Below are 27,430 nucleotides of genomic sequence, written 5' to 3'. Positions count from 1 at the left end.
GAATTTTTCTTTTGTTTCGTTCATTGCTTGCTCAATATACAGATTGAATAACATCAGGGAGAGGCTACAACCCTGTCTCACTCCCTTCCCAACCATTACTTCCCTTTCATGCCCCTCGACTCTTATAACTGCCATCTGGTTTCTGTACAAATTGTAAAGAGCCTTTCGCTCCCTGTATTTTACCCCTGCCACCTTTAGAATTTGAAAGAGAGTATTCCAGTTAAAGTTGTCAAAAGCTTTCTCTAAGTCTACAAATGCTAGAAACGTAGGTTTGCCTTTTCTTAATCTTTCTTCTAAGATAAGTCGAAAGGTTAGTATTGCCTCACGTGTTCCAACATTTCTACGGAATCCAAACTGATCTTCGCCGAGGTCCGCTTCTACCAGTTTTTCCATTCGTCTGTAAAGTCTCGTCTCGTAGCATGACAAATTCGCACAATGCCAGGTCTTTGTGTACAAACACTGGCCGCATGGAATGAGTGCGATGCAGGGGTGGGTGAAGGCGGGCGACGTGCACACGCACTCGTTCTGCTAGGGCGATTGCTGACTGCCGATGTCCGTGAAGGGAGACAGGCAGGTGGGAAGAGAGAGGAGGCACGAGCGACGCCGGTTCGCTCACATTGCCGCGCCAGAGTGGCGTGGCCGGTGCGTCGGCGGCAGATGATGGCTGAGGGCGTGGCGTGATAGCCAAGCGATGTGAGGGATCCCGAGTAGCGAGAACATGAGCATCCTGTAGATTTGCCTGCAATGGCGTGGAACTGGCAGCAAGGAGGGGGGGGGGGGGGAGGATACTTAACACCAGAGCAATGCAGTGTGAAGATGCAGTAGTGGGTGACAGATCCGGAAGAAGCATGGCAGGTTGCCGATCGTATTCCGTGCATGTGACAAATCAACAAAGGCGCTGGCAATGCGGGTGCGTAACGCCTTGTTCTGTGTGCAGAGCTCGTCGATTTGTGGGCGAGAGAGCTGTGTAGTAATACGCTCGAGGAGAGATGCACATGTGGAAAGCGTTGCAAAAGAGGTGCAGAGCAAAGTCGTGCTGAACTTGTTCGAGCATGGAACGGCAGAACCAGACACCTGGCGGCCTGTAGGTCTGGCGAAAGTTCATAATGGTGTAGGAAGTCCAACCCAATCACAGATTCATCCATGTCGCCGACGTGGAAAGTCCAAGGAAAGGTGGCAACTGGTGATAGACGAAGCGACATCGTGATGGAGCCGAGGACCGCGATACGAGAGTGATTTGCAGCGATCAAAGTGAGGTTAGGAGGAGAAAGCGTGCTGCCTACATGCTTGGCCAGGATAACGCTGACGTCGGCGCCGGTGTCGACGGGAAAGTGAATGCCTGATGAAAAGTCAGTGACGTAGAGGCGTCACGCTGCTGGAGCAAGCAGTGGGATGTAGTGCCTAAGCGTGCCCGCCCGTCTCGGTTGGGAAAGGCGTAAGGCGCGGCAGTTGCCAGCCACGTCCCCGTAAGTAGTGTGGAACCAGCACAGCACAGCTGACTGCGTCGGGGCTGGAAGCTGGTTGGGTTGCTGCTTGGGCAAGGTCGGCTGGTGTTGGATGGCCACATGAAATACCTCCGGTAGGCTGCCAAGTTGCAGCTCCTGACAGGCAGCTAACATGCTGAGGTGAACACGCTGGTTTCTGCTGGCAGAGTGTGGAACCGAAAGTGCTGTTGTGCCAACTGAAGGCGATAGGGATGTCCGTGACGAATGATTGTGCAGGCCCGATTGGCTAGATGAAGCTTGAGAGGGTCAGCGACGTGAGACAATAGGTGAAGTTGTAGGTCCGACAGCAGTTTGACCAACCACAAAGTCCAAAGCGTGGAATCTGGTAGTGCTTGATCATCAATTAATGCACGAAGGCGCCGCCAAAGCTGCGAAGGTGAGTGGCCATCGAGGTGCTCATCGTGGATGATGTGGTGGATAGCCTCCGCTGGTGGGCAAGAAAGCCATTCGATGAGCAATGTTTTCGCCGTTAAATACTTGTGCGAGGTGGGCTGTAAGAAAAGCAGATTACTGATGAGGTCTGGATGAGCATGGAGGTGGCTCACCATCCAGACGAAACATGTGTCGTCTCGGGTGTACTGGCCGGTCCCATTGCGACAGTGAGCGGAGGGCGATCATGGTGTGACCACGGAGCGATGGGTGTCGAAACTGGCACGATGAGGCGACTGGCGTCGCCGAGACGGCGTGCGGGGAGGAGGGGGGTGTCGTGACGTCAGGAATATAAGGATGTGCAGCCCCATGCACTTGATTGTTCGAATTACGGTTCTCGAATTTCGTCGGCACATCAAACCAAACTGAAGGAGACTGCATAGTGGAGGGGTGAAACACAACGTCCTTCACTCGATTATCGGTCACAATGTCACTAAGCGATGTACGCTGTCTGTGCAGCAGGCGTTGCTGCGTGGTAGCATTTGACAGTGGCCATGTTGGGCCGGTAACAGTTATGTGGCTGCTGGCATGGCTGAGCGTAGGTTATTGTTCACTTTTAACCAGACGCACATTAGGTACACTTGTATGTTCGTGATCGGAAGCAAAATCAATTAGGTCTACTATGCTTGCACAGGAATACACTGGTAGATCCATTGTTCCAAAGCCAATGTGGACCAGCACACGAAGTTTGTTAATGGTGAAAAGCAGTACACAATAATTTCCGAAAACACGACGATGATGTCGGGGTCACCACTGTGGGTATTACGTGGTGTAGAACCGTAATAACACACTACTGCAGTCAAATGAACATTTATTTTAACACTGAACAAAGCGAATATAAGAAAAGCTGTCGAACATGGCCCACAACGAGATGTAGACAAAGTGAACTAAATGTAAAGTCAAAGAACATCAGTTCAACGACGTGGCGCTTCACGTCAGAGACACCACTGATCCGTTGTTTTCATAATAAGCACGAATGCCAAAACAACGATGTGCACCGATCCAGACCATGTTGGCTACTTAAAGGGGTCAATGACTGAGCAAGGGCAGACCACGTGCAACTGCCTACCCCTACCACAGCCCCAGCGGTAATCGATAGAAACTCCTTAGTTGGTTCTGCTGCACCCTGTACCTGATAGCGCCATTTCCTGGGTCGAGCGAACATCTGCATGTGACACTGCCTGCTGCATTGCATCCAAACCTCCACAGCCTGCTGACCGTGCCACACATGTGCAGACTACTGCTTTGCTCAGGCAACCTGGCTCCAGCCTACAGCTGACGTCCGATGTCATTTCTGCCGATTGAGACACTGACCTCCATGCGGCCAGTGCCGACAAATCCTCAGCTAGTGGCTCCACCCCATGTGACCTTTTTATCTTGTAAGCCATAAACAATAGCACGGTGAACCACATTAACACTACACCTGACCTACCGGTTAGTCAGCACACACCTGGCCTGCCGGTTAGTCAGCACAGCAGATGTCTACCCCCTGACTGCCTCCACACAGCGAAGGCAGCGATGGATGAGTTGTTACAAGCTGGCATTATTCGCCCATCAGATAGGAGATATGCATATCTCTGATGTTGCTCCAACACATTCTCATATTTTCATCATTTCACATAGACACAACTCTGCCCTCCTAAAAGCAAGTTCTCAGTGCTCTCGAAGCCAAAGGTGTAATGTTCAACACTGACAAATGCAGATCCATCAGGTGCATGTCACCTTCTTGGCCCACATCATTAATACTCATACTTCCAGCATCCACCTAACTTCAGAGAGCACCAAGCTGATTCATAGCTTACTGCCACCATCTGATTACCATGAACTCCACTGTCTCTTGGAGATGGTCAATTTTATTGCCATCACTTGCCCCACACTGCTGCCCTGCAGGAACCCTTCACACAGGCCCTCAAATGCAAAAGTATAACCAGTCACAGGAAGCTCACGTGGACCATGGACATGAAGTGTGCCTTCCAAGTGATCAAGGATGGCCTGGTTCAGGCAGCCACCTTAGCTCACCTGATTCTAGAAGCTCCCCTGTCCATCACCACTGATGCTAGCAATTTAGCGATAGGAGCCATACTTCAGCAAGAGGTTGATGGCTCCCATCAACCCTTGCACTTTTTCTTGTTTAAGCTGAATGACACACAGTGCGCATTGTCAGCTTATGGGTGGGAGCTATTGCCCATTTTTGGGGCTGTGCAGTATTTCAGAGACACGGACCACCAGCCCATAATCGATGCTATATGTAGCCCACTCAAGGGCAAGTGGCTCCACCATTAGTGTCACCTCAAATACATTGCGAAATTCACTAACGACTCACCATGGTTGACTTCGACAAGCTCACGCAGGCTCAGCAGGTTGACCCTCAACTACAGGACTTCTTAAATGATGCCTCCTCCACAATCTTCATTGAGCCAAAGTTTATCCCTGGTTCAACCCATGCTGTCCTCTTTTATATGTCCCGGGAATGCAAACACCTGCTCACTCCACAGCAATTCCACAGAATTATTTTTGACTTGTTTCACAACCTCACCCACCCCAGTGTCAAACTTACTACTTACCTTATAACTGAGTGATATGTTTGGCCCATGTTAAGTGAGACTGCAAGTTGTGGACAAGGGCCTACATATCATGCCAGCAATGCAAAGCCACCCGGCACACTCAGCCCCTGTTAGACACCTTCCAGACACTGAAGGGTTGCTTCCACTCCCTGTCCCCATCTGGTGACTACCGCTACCTCCTCCCCATTGTTGACCGGGTAACACTCTTGATAGAGGCTCCCCCATCCAAGACATCACTGCTGAAACAGTTGCCAGAGCTCTCATGTCTACATGGTTCACGCAGTTTGGCTGCCCTGTCTTCATAACTGCGGACCAAGGTAGGCAATTTGAGTCCTTGCTGTTTGCCGAACTCTGTAAACTATGTGGCATTACCTGTTACAGAACCACCACATACCGTGCTCAAGTTAATGGGCTTGTTGACAGGTGATTTCACACTGTAAAGGCTGCTCTTATATGCAGTGAGGGTAACTGGTCCGATGCACTCCCGTGGGTCCTGTTGGGTGTCTGCACAGTGCATGAAAAATACCACAATGGCAAACTAGCCAAGATGTTATATGGTGAGACATTATCCCTCCCCAGTGGTTTCGTCTCTTCTGACTGTCCCCTATGCCAACCTTGCTTCCCACCTTGGTTGACAGTGTCTGGCATCACACTGTCAACCTTCATGTCCCCCAGCCCTTCTCCCATACCCTCCTAAAATTTTTGTCTCCAAACACCTAGCCACATGTGAACATGTCATGCTGTGTGATGATACTGTCCATGTTGCAATTCAGTCCCCCTTCTTGGGACCACATAGAGTTCTCCAGTGTGGCTCCAACACCTATGATATTTTGTTTAATGGCAAGTCAGTCACAGTCTCCATCAACCAACTGAAACCTGCCTGATATCTCATTGACGAGCACCCTGATATGGACTCTACTATCACAGTGGCACCCCCGCCCCCCCTACTCCCAACCTTTCTCCCCCTGCAACTCTTCCCCTCCTTTCCAGATGCTACTCAACATCAAGTCCAATCATCTGGCATGGTCTACAGACCCACCTCAGATAACCTTTGTAATGAGATTTGATAATGACTTAGCGCTTTAAGTGCAAGGAATGTAGCTCTTTACTGAATGCTCTACATATTGTTTCCTTCTGAACCACCAGAAATTTTACCAAAGCAACACTCTGGGGTGTGTCATCCTCTATGTCCTGCTAATATCATCGGAGACAAGGTTATCATCAGAAGTGCCCCAGGAAAGTGAGATAGGACCACTGTTGTTCTCTATATATATATATAAACGATTTGGTGGACATGGTGGACGGTAAGGTATCGAAGTTGAGAAACTGTAGGAAGATACAGGATGACTTGGCCAAAATTTCTACTTGGTGTGCTGAATGGCAGCTTGCTCTAAAAGCAGAAAAATATAAGTTAATGTGGATGAGTAGGAAGAACAAATGTGTAATGTTCAGATACAGTATTAATATTGGTAATTTTGTTACATTCCATCCTGGATTTTCCATTGCTAGATACAGTATTACTAGTGTCCTGTTCGACACAGTCAAGTTGTTTAAACATCTGGGTAACATTTCAAAGTGATATTAAATGGAACAAGCATTTGAGAACTGTGGTAGGGAAGGCAAATAGTTGACTTCAATTTCTTGGGAGAATTTTAGGAAAGTGTGCTTCACCTGTAAAGGAGACCGCATATAGGATGCTGGTGCAACCTATTCTTGAGTACTGCTCAAGTATTTGGATTTTGTTCAAGGTCAGATCGAAGGAAGATATTGAAGCAATTCAGAGGCAGGCTGCTAGATTTTTTACCGGTAGATTCGAGCAACATGTGTTATGGAGATGCTTCAGGAACTCAAATGGGAATCCCTGGAGGGAAGGTGACATTCTACACTATTGAGAAAATTTAGACAACTGGCATTTGAAGCTGACTGTCAAATGATTCTACTGCCACCAATATACATTGTACGGGCTCATACAGAGGCATATAGACAGCTGATTTTGCCCCGCTCTGTTAGCAAGCCCCATGCCATGCACCATACGGTGGCTTGTGGAATATCTATGTAGATGTAGAATACGGAATCATGAGCCTGCTTCAGTACTTCATTTCACAGGCTTACCAGTACAATTAAGCAGGGCTACACTGTGTTTGCTTGTACAGTATGTCATTGTCAGGTCTGAAATGTGTTTTCCTCAGGAACTGTTGACAAATCAGATCAGCAGCCTGTGCCAAGCATCATTCTTCTGTGCTCACTCCAATACATTCCACAGCATGTTCTTTGCAGCTAAGTCATCCACATTCCTGCGACATCTTCCTGGACAGTGTCCAACCTCAAAATCAAATTTGCTTAGCCATAAGGTGCAACAGGTCAAACTACTTGTTGGATCTTGTAGTCCCAGAAGCCATTTTAGCGCTACATGATGACCTTAAAATGTCACCCATGGAGATAATAACAGAATTACATGATGCCAAAAATTAGAGTGAGCACTTCTTCTTCAGTAGCTGACTAGTATTTTTTCACCATATTGAGTTGTCTAGAAGTGTATGCTATTGGGTGTTCTTTACCCTCTCTCTCTTGGCTTAAAACATAGCGTTGAGGAAGATCACTTGAATCACATGCAAAATAAACTGTTTTTGATAGTCAGGAAAAGCAAGGATGGAATCAATGGTTAATAAGTCTGTCAATTGTTCTAATGTTGCTTCACAATATGGAATCGAGAGAAACTTTACTCTCTTCTTGAAGAGAGTTGCAATACTTTGAAAAAAACCTTATAAAATTCAAATTTTTGAAGGTAATGTAACTAAATTTGGCATATTGAAGTCATATGTTTTCAATTGTAAACAACTGAAACTTTTTCGACAAGGTGAGTGCAAATATTCCTTCTTTGAAAAATCTTTCAGAATAAATTAATGTATTTTTGTACACAGTTTGATTTACCATTATTACAAAACAGGATATTGATATATTCTTTTGCTAGATTTTTACAGCTCTCCAAATTTCTGCAAAAAAATATACTAAATCATAGGAATTTTCTATTGCAGAAATGTCTTACTATTGTAGTAAAAATGTTTCACTACGGTAATGACTGATTGCATGCCAAAGTTAAGTGCTGTAATGTCAGTGGTTTGTGAGGAAAAGGCATATAAAGTTGACAAAATGTAAGTTACAGGAAACCTGAATCAAAGATGTGACAGTGTTTGTATTAGGCCATACATTATCTGGGTGACATAGTGCAAATCACATGCGTTCTCCTCTTCATCCTCAAGCAGTCCTTCCTTTGTTTGTTCTCTTAGGTTAACCTGATTTTCAAATGGAGTAGCAACAATGTCCGTTGCAGATGTGGAACTCCTGTACATAGTGATGGAGAATGATAGATGGCACAGTGGTACAGAGTACACAACTCAATTTATTTTATAGAAACTCAATACGTACAGGGATACATGGCACAACACACTTGAGTCATAGAACAAACCAAATTGCTACCTTCAACTATCAGAGATAAAACTGTGAATTGTTTCCTCTGAAGTGCTGTCTAGGTTGGTCTGGCGCAGTATGTAGAAATGATAGTCATGGGAATGCTCGGGTGCTCGGATGGCACAGCCTGCGTAGGTGAGTATAGGAGGGGGAGGTGGGGAAGATTCCAACCCCAGTACGTGTGCATTGGATGGGTCCATGAGGAACTCCTTGTACAGAGAGGATGGGTGAGTAGTGTCCAGAGATAGCCAAGTGGCTGCCATCAGTGAGATGTGTGTGAGTACTCAGGCGAGGCTGTGCAGCCACTGTGGGCCCCTCTGACTACCAGCTCCTTGTCTGTAACCTTGAGGCTAAGGTCCTCTGGGAGGAAGCAGCACAAACACCAGTATGGAATCGATATGGGTTAACTATAATTCATAATTTCTCATGTTGCTTGGCCACAATCGCCATACTAAATAAACAGGTGAAAACTGTGGCACAGAATCTTGTTAATAAATATTTATTGAAATCTGGAACACCAGAGACTGTAATAACTGACCAAGCCACTAAATTTATGCCTAAGTTATTGAAACAAGTATTACTATTATGCATAAAGAAGTCATGAATCAGTGCAATACACCTGCAAGTGAATGGCACAATAGAAAGAGTTCACAGGACTGTGGGGAAAATATTAAGTTATTACACAAATGGTAGCCAGAATAATTAGGCCATCCTTGCCACAATGCATCATGATCACGCACAATTAAAAAATCCATAAAAACAAGGGCTTATCTCCCTACAAGGTTGCTTTTGGCCAACTAATGTCCTCCCGTTTTGAATTATGCCAACGTACTTGGGAGAGAAGTCTCTTCCACTCTAGATTTTGCTAAAATGTTAAAACATATATGGCAACAGGATAAAGAGATGAATGAAAAGGTTCTAGGAACACAGGAAGGCACCCACAACAAAAAGTGCCATGTTGGGCAGTTAGCCATAGTTAATGCCAAACTATAACTCTCAGTCCAAAGCACAACTATACATGTGAGAAGAATTCATCCATTTCAGGGTAAATCAGAAGCACTGCCTAAATTACTGGCAGCTCATTCTGTAGGGGGAAGAGAAGTATTTTGGGAAAATAAGAGAAAAAAATACAACTAAGCAACTGAAGCAGGATGTACCTACATTTGTTCTACCACATCCATACAGCCTGAGACCACAAGATGGCCTTGTAAGTGAATCTTTTGTGCCTTCTAAATAGTTATTAGTGATATTTGTGACTACGCATTAGGGTTATGTCTACGTTTCTATAGCTTTTATGAGAGAAGCTCATGTAAATCATTTTGTTTAGATAATAGGTTAAAAGAAGTTTCTGGTGAAATGCTATTTGCAGTATTAGTACAATCTTAGCATATCTAATTTAGTTTAGAAGGAAAACAGCAATGTTACATTGTGCAGTGTGTTTATTGTTTTGTAAATTATGTAGTTCATGTATAAGTACTTGTGCAGACTTGCACCAAGATGTACAAAAGGCATTCAGTAAGTAATACAAGCACTTAAAAGGTTGGTTTTATTCAGGATTTCAATACACAATGTTATCACTTACTCTTTTGTCTACTAAACCCTATTTTTCCACATAAGTTTTGTTCAAAGTGACGGCCTTACGTCACCTTACCAAGAGGGCCTCTACGCTCGCATGGTTTCACTCTACTGGTTGACATCAGAGCCAACATGTTGCTAGATCAATAACCCCCCCTCCCTCCCTCCCATCCAGGTACTGTTTCCCACGAAGTGCATCCTCCGTTGGGCCTTCATTGGGGAAGTGTAAAGTGTGAGAGCCAAGCTATAGCGTGAATGAGGAAGAACAATTCAATGAAGTTTTGTGAGCTCCTCTCAGGTGCGTAGACTTGTGTGAGGCCTTCCATTGTTATGGAGAAAGAGAAGTTCATTCGCATTTTTGTGACAACGAACACGCTAAAGTCATTTCTTCAATTTCCTGAGGGTAGGCACAATACACCTCAGAGTTGATTGTTCCACCATGAGGCAGGACATCAAACAAAATAACCCCTTTAGAGTCCCACAAGACCATTGCCGTGACTTTACCAACTGAGAATGCGGCTTTGAACTTTTTCTTTGGAGTACAGGTGGTGTGGCACCACTCCATGGATTGATGTTTTGTTTCCAGTTTGAAGTGATGAAACCTGTTTCATGGTTGACAATCCTGTCCACTATGAAACCAATGAAAGCTTCCATTATCACAATACAAGAAAGAAGGTTGACCTCCACTTTGAACTAAAAAGTTTAACTCGGGTACAGAAAGGAGTGCATTACTCCAGTGTCAAAATATTTAACTTATTACCGAGCTGTATAAAAAGTCTATGTAGTAACAGTGCATCATTCAAAAACAATCTAAAGACATATCTAATCGAGAAAACGTTTTACTCACTTGATGAATACTTCAACAGAGAAAAGTAGTCTTTCTATGTATGTATATTTACTGTTGTTTGTTGATGTTCCTTTTTTTCCTATTTGTAACCATATACTTACTGTGACAAATAGGCTTTGGCAATGTGATAAAGTTTGCATAATGTATTATTCCTATGACTTTATTTTAGTTCATTATTATTTTTGCAAGTCTTATGTAATTTATGTCTAGTTCTGCTCTTGTAAATTAATTGATACCATGGTCTGTGAACATATATTACTCAAGTCATTCTACATCCTAGCGTCATATGCGTAACAGGATCTATGGAATTTGTAGATAAATAAATAAATAAAATTACCTGTGACAATGTATGACAAAATGTAGTCACTATCAGCCTCCTTATGCACTAGCAATTCCACACAGATGGCCCTTCATTGCTCTTTATGGCCTTCTGTTAGGCGGCAAGGAAACCAGCGTGCACACACCTTTGAGTACCCCAACTGGTAGACAGGTGTGTCAGCACTACCACCACAGACATCCAGCTGAGCAGTGAGGTGTTTGATTGTGATTTGTCAGTGACCTTGAATGAGAGTGTCTTCACGTTCCAACACTGCAGATGTCACAACTGTGTGCAGCCAGCCAGCACGTGGGAGATCAGACAGGTTTATGCGGCCTTGTTGCGGTGGTGACGGATGCCTTGTGTATCGTCTCACCGACCACATCTCCGTAGACATTCTGCGAGCCATTGCGAATATCTGAAATGCTCTGGTTTTCTGCCAGAAGAAACTCAGTAACAGCTCTCTGCTTGGCACGCCCCTGTGTTACAGATGGCCATTTTGAAGACTATGTTTAGCGTTGCCACCTGTCAGAACTTCACGAGACTACAGGAGCTGATGCGGGAATATGCCATGACGTCCCACAATGAAGCCCGCATCTTTTAGACTGAAACTGATTGAGGAAAAAAAAGGAAAATTGCATTACTTATTGAATCCCTCTTGTAGTTTGGCAGTAATTGGGAGTGTGTATGTGTGTGTGTGACACGTGTCAGCATTGTTTAAGGTTAAAGGTTCATCATAATGAATTTTTTTTCTGGCTCAATTCAGTCATTTAAGATGATGGAGGGACTTCAGAAAGTACTACTCTCCCCCTCAGAGTTACTGCAGTGCTGAACTAGACAAGTCACTGTCTGCCTCACAAACAGAATACACACAATCCCTGAGTCATGCAGGTATACACTGTTTCACTCTGAGATGCCTGCGACCAAATGCCACAGGGAGGTTGTTACAAGGGGAACTAAATTTTTTCAAAAGATACAGTTGCACTGGCTATTCTCAGCATCAAGATTGGTAATTGTCATTTGAAAATGCTACAAGCAAGGTCATTCTGGTGGCCCACATTGAGTAGAGCTGGAGGGGCAGGGATTCCTGGTAAGTGGTACACAGTGTGACATTTCAGGACTGACTTGCCGGTAATCACCCACCAGTATTGGAGCCACAGCCCCAAACACCAATTACTCATTAATCTACCTGTCAATTTACCCTTCGAGATCTTACCCAAGGAGAAGTTAATCTATTTCAATGGTACACTACAGCCACCCCTTCTTGCTTTCTTGGAATGGATGATGGTAGCACAAGATGGTTGTGTAATGATGGAACACCTTCTTCAAGTTTCTCTCTTCTCACTCTGTAGCATGCATTCTCTGGCAGCATCCCATGCAAAAATTTTATGCAGGAGATTCTCATGATTTTTTGCTTCCACTTACGCAAGTTGTTGAGAAATATGTCAGTCTTCAACACAAACTGTATTATGTTTTTGTCAAATACATAAACATTCTGTCAGTTTGCCATGTACACATTGTCACATTTACTATTCACATGTAATTTCTGACAAAACAAGCACATCATTTAAAAATATCTAATATTGTATTAACCTGTACTTGGTAGCACAAAAATAAAAACATTAATTACATGTTTAATTAAGATTTAATGACTCCTGTATATTAAAATCAGTTATAACATAAAGCTGAAACAAAAATGTTGCTTATTTTGTCTTTCTATGAAATGTGTGCACATAAGGTAGTATTCCCCCCCCATGAACCATGGACCTTGCCATTGGTGTGGAGGCTTGCGTGCCTCAGCGATACAGATGGCCGTACCGTAGGTGCAACCACAACGGAGGAGTATCTGTTGAGAGGCTAGACAAATGTGTGGTTCCTGAAGAGGGGCAGCAGCCTTTTCAGTAGTTGCAGGGGCACCAGTCTGGATGATTGACTGATCTGGCCTTGTAACACTAACCAAAATGGCCTTGCTTGCTGGTACTGTGAACGGCTGAAAGCAAGGGGAAACTACAGCCGTAATTTTTCCCGAGGGCATGCAGCTTTACTGTATGGTTAAATGATGATGGCTTCCTCTTGGATAAAATATTCCGGAGGTAAAAGAGTCCCCCATTCGGATCTCCGGGCGGGGACTACTCAAGAGGACGTCGTTATCAGGAGAAAGAAAACTGGCGTTCTACGGATCGGAGTGTGGAATGTCAGATCCCTTAATCGGGCGGGTAGGTTAGAAAATTTAAAAAGGGAAATGGATAGGTTAAAGTTAGATATAGTGGGAATTAGTGAAGCTCGGTGGCAGGAGGAACAAGACTTTTGGTCAGGTGAATACAGGGTTATAAATACAAAATCAAACAGAGGTAATGCAGGAGTAGGTTTAATAATGAATAAAAAAGTAGGAGTACGGGTAAGCTACTACAAACAGCATAGTGAACGCATTATTGAGGCCAAGATAGACACGAAGCCCACGCCTACTACAGTAGTACAAATTTATGTGACAACTAGCTCTGCAGAGGTTGAAGAAATTGATGCAATGTATGATGAAATAAAAGAAATTGTTCAGATAGTGAAGGGAGACGAAAATTTAATAGTCATGGGTGAGAGAAGGAAACATAGTAGGTGAATATGGATTGGGGTTAAGAAATGAAAGAGGAAGCCATCTAGTAGAATTTTGCACAGAGCATAACTTAATCATAGCTAACACTTGGTTCAAGAATCATAAAAGAAGGTTGTATACATGGAAGAACCCTGGAGATACTAAAAGGTATCAGATAGATTATATAATGGTAAGACAGAGATTTAGGAACCAGGTTTTAAATTGTAAGACATTTCCAGGGGCAGATGTGGACTCTGACCACACTCTATTGGTTATGAACTGTAGATTAAAACTGAAGAAACTGCAAAAAGGTGGGAATTTAAGGAGATGGGACCTGGATAAACTGAAAGAACCAGAGGTTGTACAGAGTTTCAGGGAGAGCATAAGGGAACAATTGACAGGAATGGGGGAAAGAAATACAGTAGAAGAAGAATGGGTTGCTCTGAGGGATGAAGTAGTAAAAGCAGCAGAGGATCAAGTAGGTAAAATGACAAGGGCTAGTAGAAATCCTTGGGTAACAGAAGAAATATTGAATTTAATTGATGAAAGGAGAAAATATAAAAATGCAGTAAATGAAACAGGCAAAAAGGAATACAAACGTCTCAAAAATGAGATTTACAGTAAGTACAAAATGGTGAAGCAGGGATGGCTAGAGGACAAATGTAAGGATGTAGAGGCTTATCTCACTAGGGGCAAGATAGATACTGCCTACAGGAAAATTAAAGGGATCTTTGGAGAAAAGAGAGCCACTTGTATGAATATCAAGAGCTCTGATGGAAACCCAGTTCTAAGCAAAGAAGGGAAAGCAGACAGGTGGAAGGAGTATATAGAGCGTCTATACAAGGGCGATGTACTTCAGGACAATATTATAGAAATGGAAGAGGAGGTAGATGAAGATGAAATGGGAGATATGACACTGCGTGAAGAGTTTGACAGAGCACTGAAAGACCTGAGTCGAAACAAGGCCGCGGGAGTAGACAACATTCCATTACAACTACTGATGGCCTTGGGAGAGACAGTCCTGACAAAACTCTACCATCTGGTGAGCAAGATGTATGAGACAGGCGAAATACCGTCAGGCTTCAAGAGGAATATAATAATTCCAATCCCAAAGAAAGCAGGTGTTGACAGATGTGAAAATTACCGAACTATCAGTTTAATAAGTCACAGCTGCAAAATATTAACGCGAATTCTTTACAGACGAATGGAAAAACTGGTAGAAGCCGACCTCGAGGAAGATCAGTTTGGATTCCGTAGAAATGTTGGAACACGTGAGGCAATACTAACGTTACGACTTATCTCAGAAGAAAGATTAAGAAAAGGCAAACCTACGTTTCTAGCATTTGTAGACTTAGAGAAAGCTTTCCACAATGTTGACTGGAATACTCTCTTTCAAATTCTAAAGGTGGCAGGGGTAAAATACAGGGAGCGAAAGGCTATTTACAATTTGTACAGAAACCAGATGGCAGTTACAAGAGTCGAGGGGCACGAAAGGGAAGCAGTGGTTGGGAAGGGAGTGAGACAGGGTTGTAGCCTCTCCCCAATGTTATTCAATCTGTATATTGAGCAAGCAGTAAAGGAAAAAAAGAAAAATTTGTTGTAGGTATTAAAATCCATGGAGAACAAATAAAAACTTTGAGGTTTGCCGATGACATTGTAATTCTGTCAGAGACAGCAAAGGACTTGGAAGAGCAGTTGAACGGAATGGACAGTGTCTTGAAAGGAGGATATAAGAGGAACATCAACAAAAGCAAAACGATGATAATGGAATGGAGTCGAATTAAGTCGGGTGATGCTGAGGGAATTAGATTAGGAAATGAGACACTTAAAGTAGTAAATGAGTTTTGCTATTTGGGGAGCAAAATAACTGATGATGGTCGAAGTAGAGAGGATATAAAATGTAGACTGGCAATGGCAAGGAAAGCGTTTCTGAAGAAGAGAAATTTGTTAACATCGAGTATAGATTTAAGTGTCAGGAAGACGTTTCTGAAAGTATTTGTATGGAGTGTAGCCATGTACGGAAGTGAAACATGGACAATAAACAGTTTGGACAAGAAGAGAATAGAAGCTTTTGAAATGTGGTGCTACAGAAGAATGCTGAAGATTAGATGGGTAGATCACATAACTAATGAGGAGGTATTGAATAGAATTGGGGAGAAGATGAGTTTGTGGCACAACTTGACAAGAAGAAGGGACCGGTTGGTAGGACATGTGCTGAGGCATCAGGGGATCACAAATTTAGCATTGGAGGGCAATGTGGAGGGAAAAAATCGTAGAGGGAGACCAAGAGATCAATACACTAAGCAGATTCAGAAGGATGTAGGTTGCAGTAGGTACTGGGAGATGAAGAAGCTTGCACAGGATAGAGTAGCATGGAGAGCTGCATCAAACCAGTCTCAGGACTGAAGACCACAACAATAACAAGGTAGTATTGTTCCAATTCTTTGGAAAAACTTTTTAATGTTCATTAACCTGAAGTTAAAATTCAAAATTAAGTGTTAATCTTTCCAATGGAATCTCGTAGCAATGTCCACTGTATATAAAACCCACAAGGAAACAAACATCTTAATAAAAATGCAAAATAAGAACCGTTTTGTTATTTTTGTAATACATGTCTATCGGTCTCAATCAAATACGTGATACATACCACACAACATTTTAAACTTTAATTATTACTATTGAACTGGAAGCATCTGAATTTGTAAGGCATATTTTTGAGTCTAAATTTTCATTGATAGGATTTGTGGAATTACAGCTAAGTTAAATGTTTAAACTACATCAGCAAAATATGAGGCAGCTTAGTGTGAAAGTGAGAAGACCATTGACAGTCAGCACGAGTGCAAACTACAAGAAAGTGACATAAAATTGGAACATAACCAATACGATTTAAATGTGAGGTGGCATCTGCATTATTATAAAAATATATAATTATTATTTGCTTTAGCTTTGTAACAATACTGTTATAGATTTTCTGGGGTCTTTTGGTATCAGAAGAGAGACATCTGTCAGCATATGGACTCTGAAACGATATTTTTGAGAAAAATTAAATGTTGTAAACAGAGAAAGATATTGTAATTTGTTACATACTTTAATACAGTACGTACTGGCCAAAGCACTTTTATTTTTAGTTATTCAGATTGTAGCCTGCTGTACTTTCGGAGGAAACAATTTCTAGTGGTTCGTGTTGCTGTAAATAATTAACTCTTTAATCAGACAACCTCACTGTACTAATGTGAGACTGAATACAACTTTATTTCCAGGGAGCATTGTAGTTCAACCCCTTATCCTCTGGTGAGTAAAACATAAAAATAAATAAAAAGAAAAACAGTTTCAAGAGATTTCCACCACATATGGGACTTACATTGTGGCTATGATGATACACCTATGGTAATTCTGGGCACTCTGCATGTAATGTGGGAGATGCAAAAAGTTTGCAGTTCTTGGTGGTGGATGCATATTTTTTTCTGTAATTTGCAGCTTGTTACACTCTAAAGCAGCAATAGTAACATTAATATAAAATGAAAACAAAAATGTATTTCTCTTGAAACACGGATAGCAAACGCACTAATCATAACATTACTAACAGCAGACTCACCTCAGTTTTCAGATATGGGTTTTCTGCCTGGTGTCCTCTCAACCAAAGTTTTGCAAATATTTTACTGCATAACATGCTTTGTTCACTTCACAGATGGTGATTCACTATTCTCTGATCACACCATCTATTACACACACACACACACACACACACACACACACACACACACACACAGAGAGAGAGAGAGAGAGAGAGAGAGAGAGAGAAGAGAGAGAGAGAGAGAGAGAGTGGCCAGCCAAACACTTTTATGTAAAATAACCGTTCATTCTTTGTGACGGCAAAGAATGCTACAGTTGTAAGTGCCAATGTGTGAAATCAGTCTGGTATAGGGCTCTCTCAAAAACTGAGATGATGCAAAAAGAATTTTCTGTAGGGCATACTGTACATCTGGTAATGGAAATACTCCTCTGTACGCAGTCTAGTGCTAAACTCCTTACTAATTTTAGGTTTGTATTAAACTATGAAACAGGAGACAGATGACCTGGGTTGTTTGGGCATGATGAAACCTGTCTTGTGAGCCTGTTGTATATAGGCTTTCTCTTTGAGCATGGAACAGTGTTACTTTACTTACAGGATTTTGTTGGTTTCCACCTGGTTTGTATGTCTTAACAGCCCTGGCACTCAGATGTTGAATGAAGCTCATTAACTGTCCAGGTTTCTCATCCATTCATTCACTCATTATATTCTGTAAATCTCATAATGAAGGAAAGCTATCAGGGAAATTAACAGACAGAGGCAGCCACTGTAAAGAATATTATCGACAAATTATGACTATTGCTAACCTACTCACAGTGATAAGCATGAGATTTACTTGGAGACTACTTTATGTATGTATTAAAAGAAAAGTAGCACCTTTTTCTTTTTTTCTTTTCTTTTCTTTGCTTTTCTTTTAATACTACTCTATCTCTTACACTACTGAGCTGCTGTTTTTATCTATTACTTCATGTTGAGCATTTGTTTAGCTTTACATGGAACACTATCAGCTGTTTAAATACTGAGCAAGCAAAAGATTGTTTAATATAACATATGTGTCTAGTCGAATTTACATTCTTGAGTCCAAATAAACTGATAAATTGTGGGAGTAGTGGCTGATCAGGTTTTTTTTTTTTTTTTTTTTTTTGGGTGGGTGATGACTATCTATTGGACACACAGTCTATATAGAATGTATTTATAGTTCTAGCACTGTGGTAAATTTCACAGCTCATCCTGCATTTGCTGTTAGTAGTCACAAATACAATTAGGGATTAAATGTGTTGTCATGCAGTTGTAAGAATCCTCTAAGTCTTTATAGCTACAATATGTTCCTCTATCCAAAAAATGTTGGCAGTTGTTTCTGTATAGTTGTAAGGTAAATTACATACATTGTATTAGTGATCAAAATCATGTTTCCATTCACAGTAATTAACTTGAACAATAATTTATTTAACATGTTGACTGCCACAAGGCCATCAACAGCCACAACAGAGCCTCATGCTTAATGCCATGGCCTGGCCCGGCCTGGTGGTGAAACACCCATTTCTAGGCTTGTGGCAGTCAGTGCACTAACTAAAGAGCTTTCGGAGTTTCTCAAGTTACAGGTGACTCAACTATCACAGATTCCGCCAAGAGGTCAGCCCAATGAACAATGCTATAAACTTTTTGTAAGTCTCCAAAATGTCCCACTTGGATATAATACAAACTGCTGTCCAAAAGGTGAGATTGCAAAATTATTTAAAACTGCATATTAATCTTCCTCAAAGAAGTACAACATCAGATCCACCCATAACTCTTGTCAAACCACACCCTCCAAGTGTAAAATCAAACTAACCTCTGCAGACTTGTGAGTGAACTTAAACATACTGAGGGTGTCTCCAACGAGCTTCACTGCTCATACTGTCAAACAATGTTAAATAGGAAAATTCTAATTACTATGCCTTAAATTTACAATAAGTCTAAATATACCATTGTCTCCTCTTGTCCTTGTCCCCCTCATCCTAAGGCTGAATGAATAAACACTCTCATCCTTACATACTCTCAAACTTCCATTTTGTATCTAATAATGCAGGAGTGATCACTGTGAGAATCAAGCTACTGTAACACTAATAGTTCAGATATTAAAAGGATGAAATAAATACACACAATAGTGTAATTATAAATGGAAGTGCAGCTATTTTATTAACCCATTATAGCCCATCGTATGATTTATCATATGCTTGCTGTTCTCAGGCATATTTATTTTCAGAAGCTCTTTGTCAACAACTGAAATTTTTCTTTTGTATTCTATCATTAGTTTAAAAGTCCATTGTTGAAACTAACAGTAGCAGTGGAGATCAGGGTTGTTTATTTCCTTGTGGAAAGCATCTGTTCTAATGCTATTGACTTTGCTGCTTCTCGTAATGGACAGGCATTAAGTAATAATAAAATTATGATGTGCAAGCTCATAATTTCGCTCATATTACACTACTGGCCATTAAAATTGCTATACCACGAAGATGACATACTACAGATGTAAAATTTAACTGACAGGAAGAAGATGCTGTGATATGCAAATGATTAGCTTCTCAGAGCATTCACATAAGGTTGGCGCCGGTGGCGACACCTACAACGTGCTGACATGAGGAAAGTTTCCAACCGATTTCTCATACACAAGCAGCAGTTGACCGGCATTGCCTGGTGAAACGGTGTTGTCATGCCTCGTGTAAGGAGGAGAAATGTGTACCATCATGTTTCCGACTTTGATAAAGGTTGGATTTTAGCCTATCGTGATTGCGGTTTATCATATCGCGACATTGCTGCTCGCGTTGGTCAAGATCCAATGACTGTTAGCAGAATATGGAATCGGTGGGTTCAGGAGGGTAATATGGAATGCCGTGCTGGATCCTAATGGCCTCGTATCACTAGCAGTCGAGATGACAGGCATCTTATCCCCATGGCCGTAACAGATCGTGCAGCCACATCCGGATCCCTGGGGCAACAGGTGGGGACGTTTGCGAGACAACAACCATCTGCATGAACAGTTTGACGACGTTTGCAGCAGCATGGACTATTAGCTCGGAGACCATGGCTGCGGTTACCCTTGACGCTGCATCAGACAGGAGCGCCTGCGATGGTGTACTCAATGACGAACCTGGGTGCATGAATGGCAAAACGTCATTTTTTGGATGAATCGAGGTTCTGTTTACAGCATCATGATAGTCGCATCCATGTTTGGTGACAATGCGGCGAACGTGCATTGGAAGCATGTATTCGTCATCACCATACTGGCGTATCACACAGCGTGATGGTTTGGGGTGCCATTGGTTACACGTCTCAGTCACCTCTTGTTCGCACTGACGGCACTTTGAAAAGTGGACGTTACATTTCAGAGGTGTTACGAGCCGTGGCTCTACCCTTCATTCGATCCCTGTGAAACCCTACATTTCAGCATGTTAATGCACGACCGCATGTTGCAGGTCCTGTACAGATCTTACTGGATACAGAAAATGTTCGACTGCTGTCCTGGCCAGCACACTCTCCAGATCTCTCAGCAACTGAAAACGTCTGGTCAATGGTGGCCGAGCAACTGGCTCGTCACAATATGCCAGTCACTACTCTGGATGAACTGTGGTATCATGTTGAAGCTGCATGGGCAGCTGTACCTGTACACGCCACCCAAGCTCTGTTTGACTCAATGCCCAGGCATATCAAGGCCATTATTATGGCCAGAGGTGGTTGTTCTGGGTACTGATTTCTCAGGATCTATGTACCCAAATTGCATGAAAATGTAATCATATGTCAGTTCTAGTATAATATATTTGTCCAATGAATACCCGTTTATCATATGCATTTCTTCTTGGTGTAGCATTTTTAATGGCCAGTAGTGTATTACGGATTAGTAATTTGAATACTTAAATGCAATATATAAGCACAAACTGGAAAAGAATACTTCATTTGCTTCTTTGTGGTACTGGCTTATATCTTTACATATGAAATATCATGCAGTGGGTAGTAAGGGGTCATTTTCTCTCAGTTGGTCCAATTTATTTCAGACATAATTTGGAAAAGGAGAGGGAATTAGAGGAGGTTCTAATTATCCTGGTCTCCACAGAAGAAGTTGATGAAACTTTGTCTGACATATTTGATGTATGTCAGGAGCTTGAGTTTGTACTTGTTCCACCAAATGATGGTGAGGACACTGATAAAGATGATACAGGCAGTGATGCAGGAGGACAACCCGCCACTGTTGCTGATTTAGGGAAGAAGGTTCTGGAACAAACTGCAGAGATAAGATCAGTAAATACTGACGGCCTTGTTGAAAATGTTACATCTTTATCCACTCAAGTGGAAAATCCCTGCTGTTCCAAATCATGACAGTGGTCCCGGGTTAGGAAAACAAGACAATGGATAGAAGAAAGACTACACTCTTAAAAAAAATTGAGGCATATCATGAGCCTACACCTGATATAATAGAACATCTTCGCACATCAAACTTGACGCCAATACATCTTTTTCGTGACGTTTTTGGTGCTGATTTGGTTGAGATTCCGACGAGAGACATAGTAAAATATGCTGCTCAAAAGGGACACAACATACAAATAAGTCAAGATGACATCTACAAATACATTGCTATTTTGCTGTTATCTGGATATTGTAAGGTAACGCATAGACGTATGTACTGGGAGACCAGACCTGACATAAACAATGCCCTTGTTTCAAGTCTATCTCCAGAAATACTTTTGACAAAATTCATAGATTCTTCCATGTCAATGATAATGACAGCATTGAAAAAGATGATAAAGTATATAAGGTTCGCCCATTCATTTCAAATCTAAATAAGAAATTTCAAGACATCATCATAGAGCCTCTAGGGTCAAATTTCTGCTTGGATGAGGCCATGGAGCCTTATTACGGCTACCATTTTATGGAACAGTTTATAAGAGGCAAGCCAATTTGTTGTGGTTTCAAATGGTAGTGTTTAGCTACATCTAATGGATATCTCATCAAATTTGAGCCATATGTTGTTGCAAGTCAAAGAGATCCCCATAAGCTACTGGGACATTCTGTAGTTGAAAAGCTCTGTGTGGGCTACATCCCTCAGAACAGCACAGAGTACATTGATAATTACTTTAACTTTGTCCCTACTTGAATTTCTTGCTTCAAATGGAATCGAATGCATAGTAACACTGATAAATGACTGCTTGGAGAAGGCACCCATGCCAGATACAAAGAAGGTCCTACTCATGTGTTACCTGATACAGGGAATTCTGTCACACTTGTAAGATTGAATGACACTAGTCAAGTGACTCGGGGGACAAATGAATGGTCTTATGCCAGAATGAACTAAGCGACATTTAAAAAAAAATTGAGTTCTTCACCATTTTAAAATGATAGGGTTTCATTTTGTCTTATGACAAAACAAACTATCTGACAACTCACCTCGTTTCGTTGCTGTAGCAAGGGATTTCTTTGGCAGAAGGTTGGTACTATTCATTCTCTTATTCCAAAGTGAACCATGCAGCATCACAAGATGGCTACCACGGTATATAGCTCAGGCGCACGTTCCTGCGCAATGGCAGAAAACGATGATAATTGTGAAGACGAGTCGTTTAGTTCTAGTTCTCCTGATGTATATGAACCTAGTGATGGTACCTCTCAATCATCAAATGGTAAGTGGATTTTAATAACTAGTGACACTTTAGTTTATAGAATAAACTCATTAATTGGAGGTTATGTTGTTTACCTCACATGCCAGAATGAACCATGACCACAAGTAGTAAATCTATGGTCACTGCACAATCGATACTGAGTGTATGTCGATATTTCGGCCAATGCTGCCATAAATAATGAGGGGAGAGAAAAACTGACCCTGTGGAAAGAAATACCTCTTTATTTAGGGCGGGAAATGCGATTTAATGTGGAGATGGTTCACTCTGGCAGAAGAGTTCCTGAAAGACTTGTATTTCGCATATTCGTCAGCTACCAAAGTAATGAAATGGAATATCGTAACTTGGTCACATGATTGGCATTCTTAATAAATCAGTTTTGAAAATGAATTTGTAGATCTAAGTAATTTGTTTTTCAGATGAACATGAAATTTCTGGCAATAAAAGAAAAAAAGGAAACAGGGAACTATGGAAGAAAACCCCAAGGAACAAGAAGTGAAATAGTGGGGAAACTTACGTTAACAGTAAAGGGGAGACTGTCCCAGGAAAGACGTTTGTTGATTTTGATTGTTCATGTAGACAAAAATGCTGGCAAAAAATAAATTCATCATCATTTAAGATTGATTATGCCTTTCAGCGTTCAGTCTGGAGCATAGCCCCCTTATAAAATTCCTCCATGATCCCCTATTCAGTGCTAACATTGGTGCCTCTTCTGATGTTAAACCTATTACTTCAAAATCATTCTTAACCGAATCCAGGTACCTTCTCCTTGGTCTGGCCCGACTCCTCCTACCCTCTACTGCTGAACCCATGAGTCTCTTGGGTAACCTTGCTTCTCCCATGCGTGTAACATGACCCCACCATCTAAGCCTGTTCGCCCTGACTGCTACATCTATAGAGTTCATTCCCAGTTTTTCTTTGATTTCCTCATTGTGGACACCCTCCTGTCATTGTTCCCATCTACTAGTACCTGCAATCATCCTAGCTACTTTCATATCCGTAACCTCAACCTTGTTGATAAGGTAACCTGAATCCACCCAGCTTTCGCTCCCATACAACAAAGTTGGTCGAAAGATTGATTAGATTAGATTAGATTAGATTTACTTTCATTCCAATTGATCTGTAGTGAGGAGGTCCTCCAGGATGTGGAACATGTCAGAAAAACAACAATACATGACAAATATTTAAACTAAAACAAATAAGCTAATGTACCATTCCACAGGTCCCAAGTGGAATGATCGTCATTTTTTAATGAACACTAAGAGTCATTTTACAAATACTATTGCACTGAATTTAAAATAAAAAAGTTTTATATTTATTTATAAGGTAAGAAACATGTAATACAACTACTGTAATACTTATTTACAATGAACACATTACTGCACTGAAATGGTGCAGAAGTTAGATTATACTTACACACACACACACACACACACACACACACACACACACACAAATTTTCAGTGAACACATTACTGCACTGAAATTGTGCAGAAGTTATGTTGTACTTATATACAAATCAGTTGGTTTTCCTCAGAAATTCATCAATGGAGTAGAAGGAGTTGGCCACCAATAAATCCTTTAGGCTTCTCTTAAACTGAATTTCATTGGTTGTTAAGCTTTTTATGGCTGCTGGCAAGTTATTGAAAATGTGTGTTCCTGAATAATGCACACCTTTTTGTACAAGACTAAGTGACTTTAAATCCTTGTGAAGATTATTCTTATTTCTAGTATTGATTCCATGAATTGAGCTGTTGGTTTGAAAAAGTGATATATTTTTAATGACAAATTTCATTAAGGAATAAATATATTGGGAAGCTGTAGTTAGTATCCCTAGTTCCCTAAACAGGCTTCTGCAGGATGTTCTTGAGTTCACACCACATATAATTCTTACTGCACGTTTTTGTGCCCGGAAAACTTTAGCTTGGCTTGATGAATTACCCCAGAAAATAATCCCATATGACATTATGGAATGAAAGTAAGCATAGTATGCCAGCTTTTTCATTTTTATATCCCCTATGTCTGACAAAATTCGCATTGCAAACAGAGATTTGTTAAGACGCTTCAGCAGTTCTGTGGTGTGCTCCTCCCAGTTGAATTTATTATCAAGCTGTAATCCCAAGAATTTAACACCGTCCACTTCTTCTATCTTCTTGTCATCATATGTTAGACATATACTCTTGGGACACCCCTTACAAGTTCTGAACTGCATGTAGTGTGTTTTTTCAAAGTTTAGTGACAAAGAATTGGCTAGGAACCAGTGATTAATGTCTACAAATATTTTATTGGCTGATCTTTCTAAGACTACACTTGATTTGCTATTTATTGCAATGTTTGTATCATCAGCAAACAAAACAAACTTGGCATCTGGTAATGTTACTGATGAAAGGTCATTGATATACACAAGAAAAAGTGAGGGCCCCAAAATGGAACCTTGTGGGACCCCACATGTAATTAGTTCCCAGTTGGATGATGCCTGATAGCTTGATACATGTCTCTTTCCTAATAACACCCTTTGTTTCCTGCCAGAGATATAAGATTTGAACCATTTTGCAGCATTTCCTGTTACACTATAATATTCTAGTTTACTTAAAAGGATATTGTGATTTACACAGTCAAATGCCTTTGACAGATCACAAAATATACCAGTTGCCTGCAATTTTTTGTCTAATAAATTAAGTACATTTTCACTGTAAGTGTAGATAGCCTTCTCAATATCAGAACCTTTTAGAAATCCAAACTGTGACTTTGACAGTATGTTATTTGAGATAAGATGGTTATAAAGACGACTGTACATTACTTTTTCGAAAATTTTTGAGAATGCTGGCAACAGTGAAATTGGACGGAAATTTGATGCTATTTCTTTATCTCCCTTCTTAAACAGTGGCTTAACTTCAGCATATTTCAGCCATTCGGGAAATATTCCACTGATAAACGACTGGTTACACAGATTGCTTAATATGTTACTTAGCTCAGAATCACATTCTTTAATTAACTTTGTTGATATTTCATCATACCCACTAGATGTTTTTGATTTTAAAGATTTTATGATGGACATTATTTCTGTTGGGGTAGTGAGGGTCAAATTCATATTATGGAAGTTACTTGAAATGTCTGGTCTAAGGTAATCCATAGCAGCATCTACCGAACCTGACAACCCCATCTTTTCAGTAACAGTTATAAAATGTTTGTTAAAAAGTTCTGCAACACTATACACATCTGTCACCAATGCATCATTTACTCTTAATGCTATTTGTTCCTCTTCATGTCTGGTTCTACCGGTCTCCTCCTTCACTATATCCCATATTGTCTTTATTTTGTTATCTGATATGACTATCTTTTCCTTGTAATATATTTGCTTTGACATCCGTATTACAGTCTTTAATATTTTGCAGTATTTCTTATAATGTGCTATAGCATCAACATTGGAAATGTTTCGGATTGACAGATACAGTTTTCTTTTTGTTTTACAAGATACCCCTATTCCTCGAGTAATCCATGGCTTCTTTGTAGACTTTGCTCTAACCTTGGTAAGTTCACAGATAACTTAGTCTTGGTACTGACTTCCTTCTTGCAGAAGAGAGTAGATCGTAGCTGAGCATTCACTGCATTAGCTTCGCTACACCTCGCTTCCAGTTCTTTCACTATGTTACCATCCTGTGAGAATATGCATCCTAAGTACTTGAAACCGTCCACCTGTTCTAACTTTGTTCCTCCTATTTGGCACTCAATCCGTTTATATTTCTTTCCCACTGACATTACTTTCGTTTTGGAGATGCTAATCTTCATACCATAGTCCTTACATTTCTGATCTAGCTCTGAAATTGTGAGGAGAAAATAAAGTTTTTTGACACATTTTATGGAAGTGGGTCTTGGGATGTGCAGACATCGATAATATATGGTTCAGTTAAAAATGTTCCCATCCAAAGGAAGCGTTCTAAAACCGACAAGAAGAAGTTTTCTAGGAAGTGTTATATTCCTAGTGCGGATGGAAATGATGTGAAGGCGTGCAAAGAAACTTATCTAAAGACACTACAGATTTCTGGCAGCAGGGTGCATCGAACCATAGCCAAAGCAAAGACAAGCTCATTATGTGACCAGCGTGGAAAACACGTACCTCATAATAAAAGTGCTGACTCGGTTATTATTCACATCTATAATCATATTAATAGTTTTCCCAGTACATTAAGTCACTATTGCAGAAGAGATTCATCAAAAAAGTACTTGGACAGTAGACTTAATCTTAGTTTGATGTACAGATTATTCATTGATAAGCTGAAAGAAGAAGATCCCAATGTTAAACCTCTCAGCCAATCACTGTATGAAAAAGTATTTAGATGAGACTTCAATCTCAGTTTCAAGCCTCCTCCAAAGGATACATGTCAAACATGTGACAGACTAAACATGCTAATTACAGAGGAGACACTTAGAGCTGGTGAGGCAGACACTGAGAAGCTACGAAGATTAAGAGAGGAGCAGGAATTGCACCACAGGAAGGCTGAAGCTGCAAGAGATTGTCTGAAAAGGGATATGGAGAACTCCAAGACAGAAGACAATCTTACAGTTTTTTCATTTGATTTGCAGAAAGCATTACTGCTGCCAAAGTTGACAACAGGTGTTGCATACTATAAATATCAACTCTCCTGCTTTAATCTTGGACTTCATGACTTTAAAAGTGGAAAGGCAGTACTGCATTGCTGGAATGAAAGTATTGCTTCAAGGGGAGCTCAAGAGGTAGGCTCTTGTGTATTGAAGTATGTCGAATCTCATGATATTGGTTCAAGGATGGTAGTATGGTCGGATTCGTGTGGGGTGAGAAACAGGAATTTTAAAATTATGACAATTTGGATGTATTTGGTTCAGAGTGACAAAACAAACATTGAGGAAATTACGCACAAATTTGCTGAACCTGGTCACTCGTAT

This window comes from Schistocerca americana, chromosome 5 (genome assembly GCF_021461395.2).
Source record: "Schistocerca americana isolate TAMUIC-IGC-003095 chromosome 5, iqSchAmer2.1, whole genome shotgun sequence".
NCBI lineage: Eukaryota > Metazoa > Arthropoda > Insecta > Orthoptera > Acrididae > Schistocerca > Schistocerca americana.
This window is presented reverse-complemented; position numbering follows the sequence as displayed.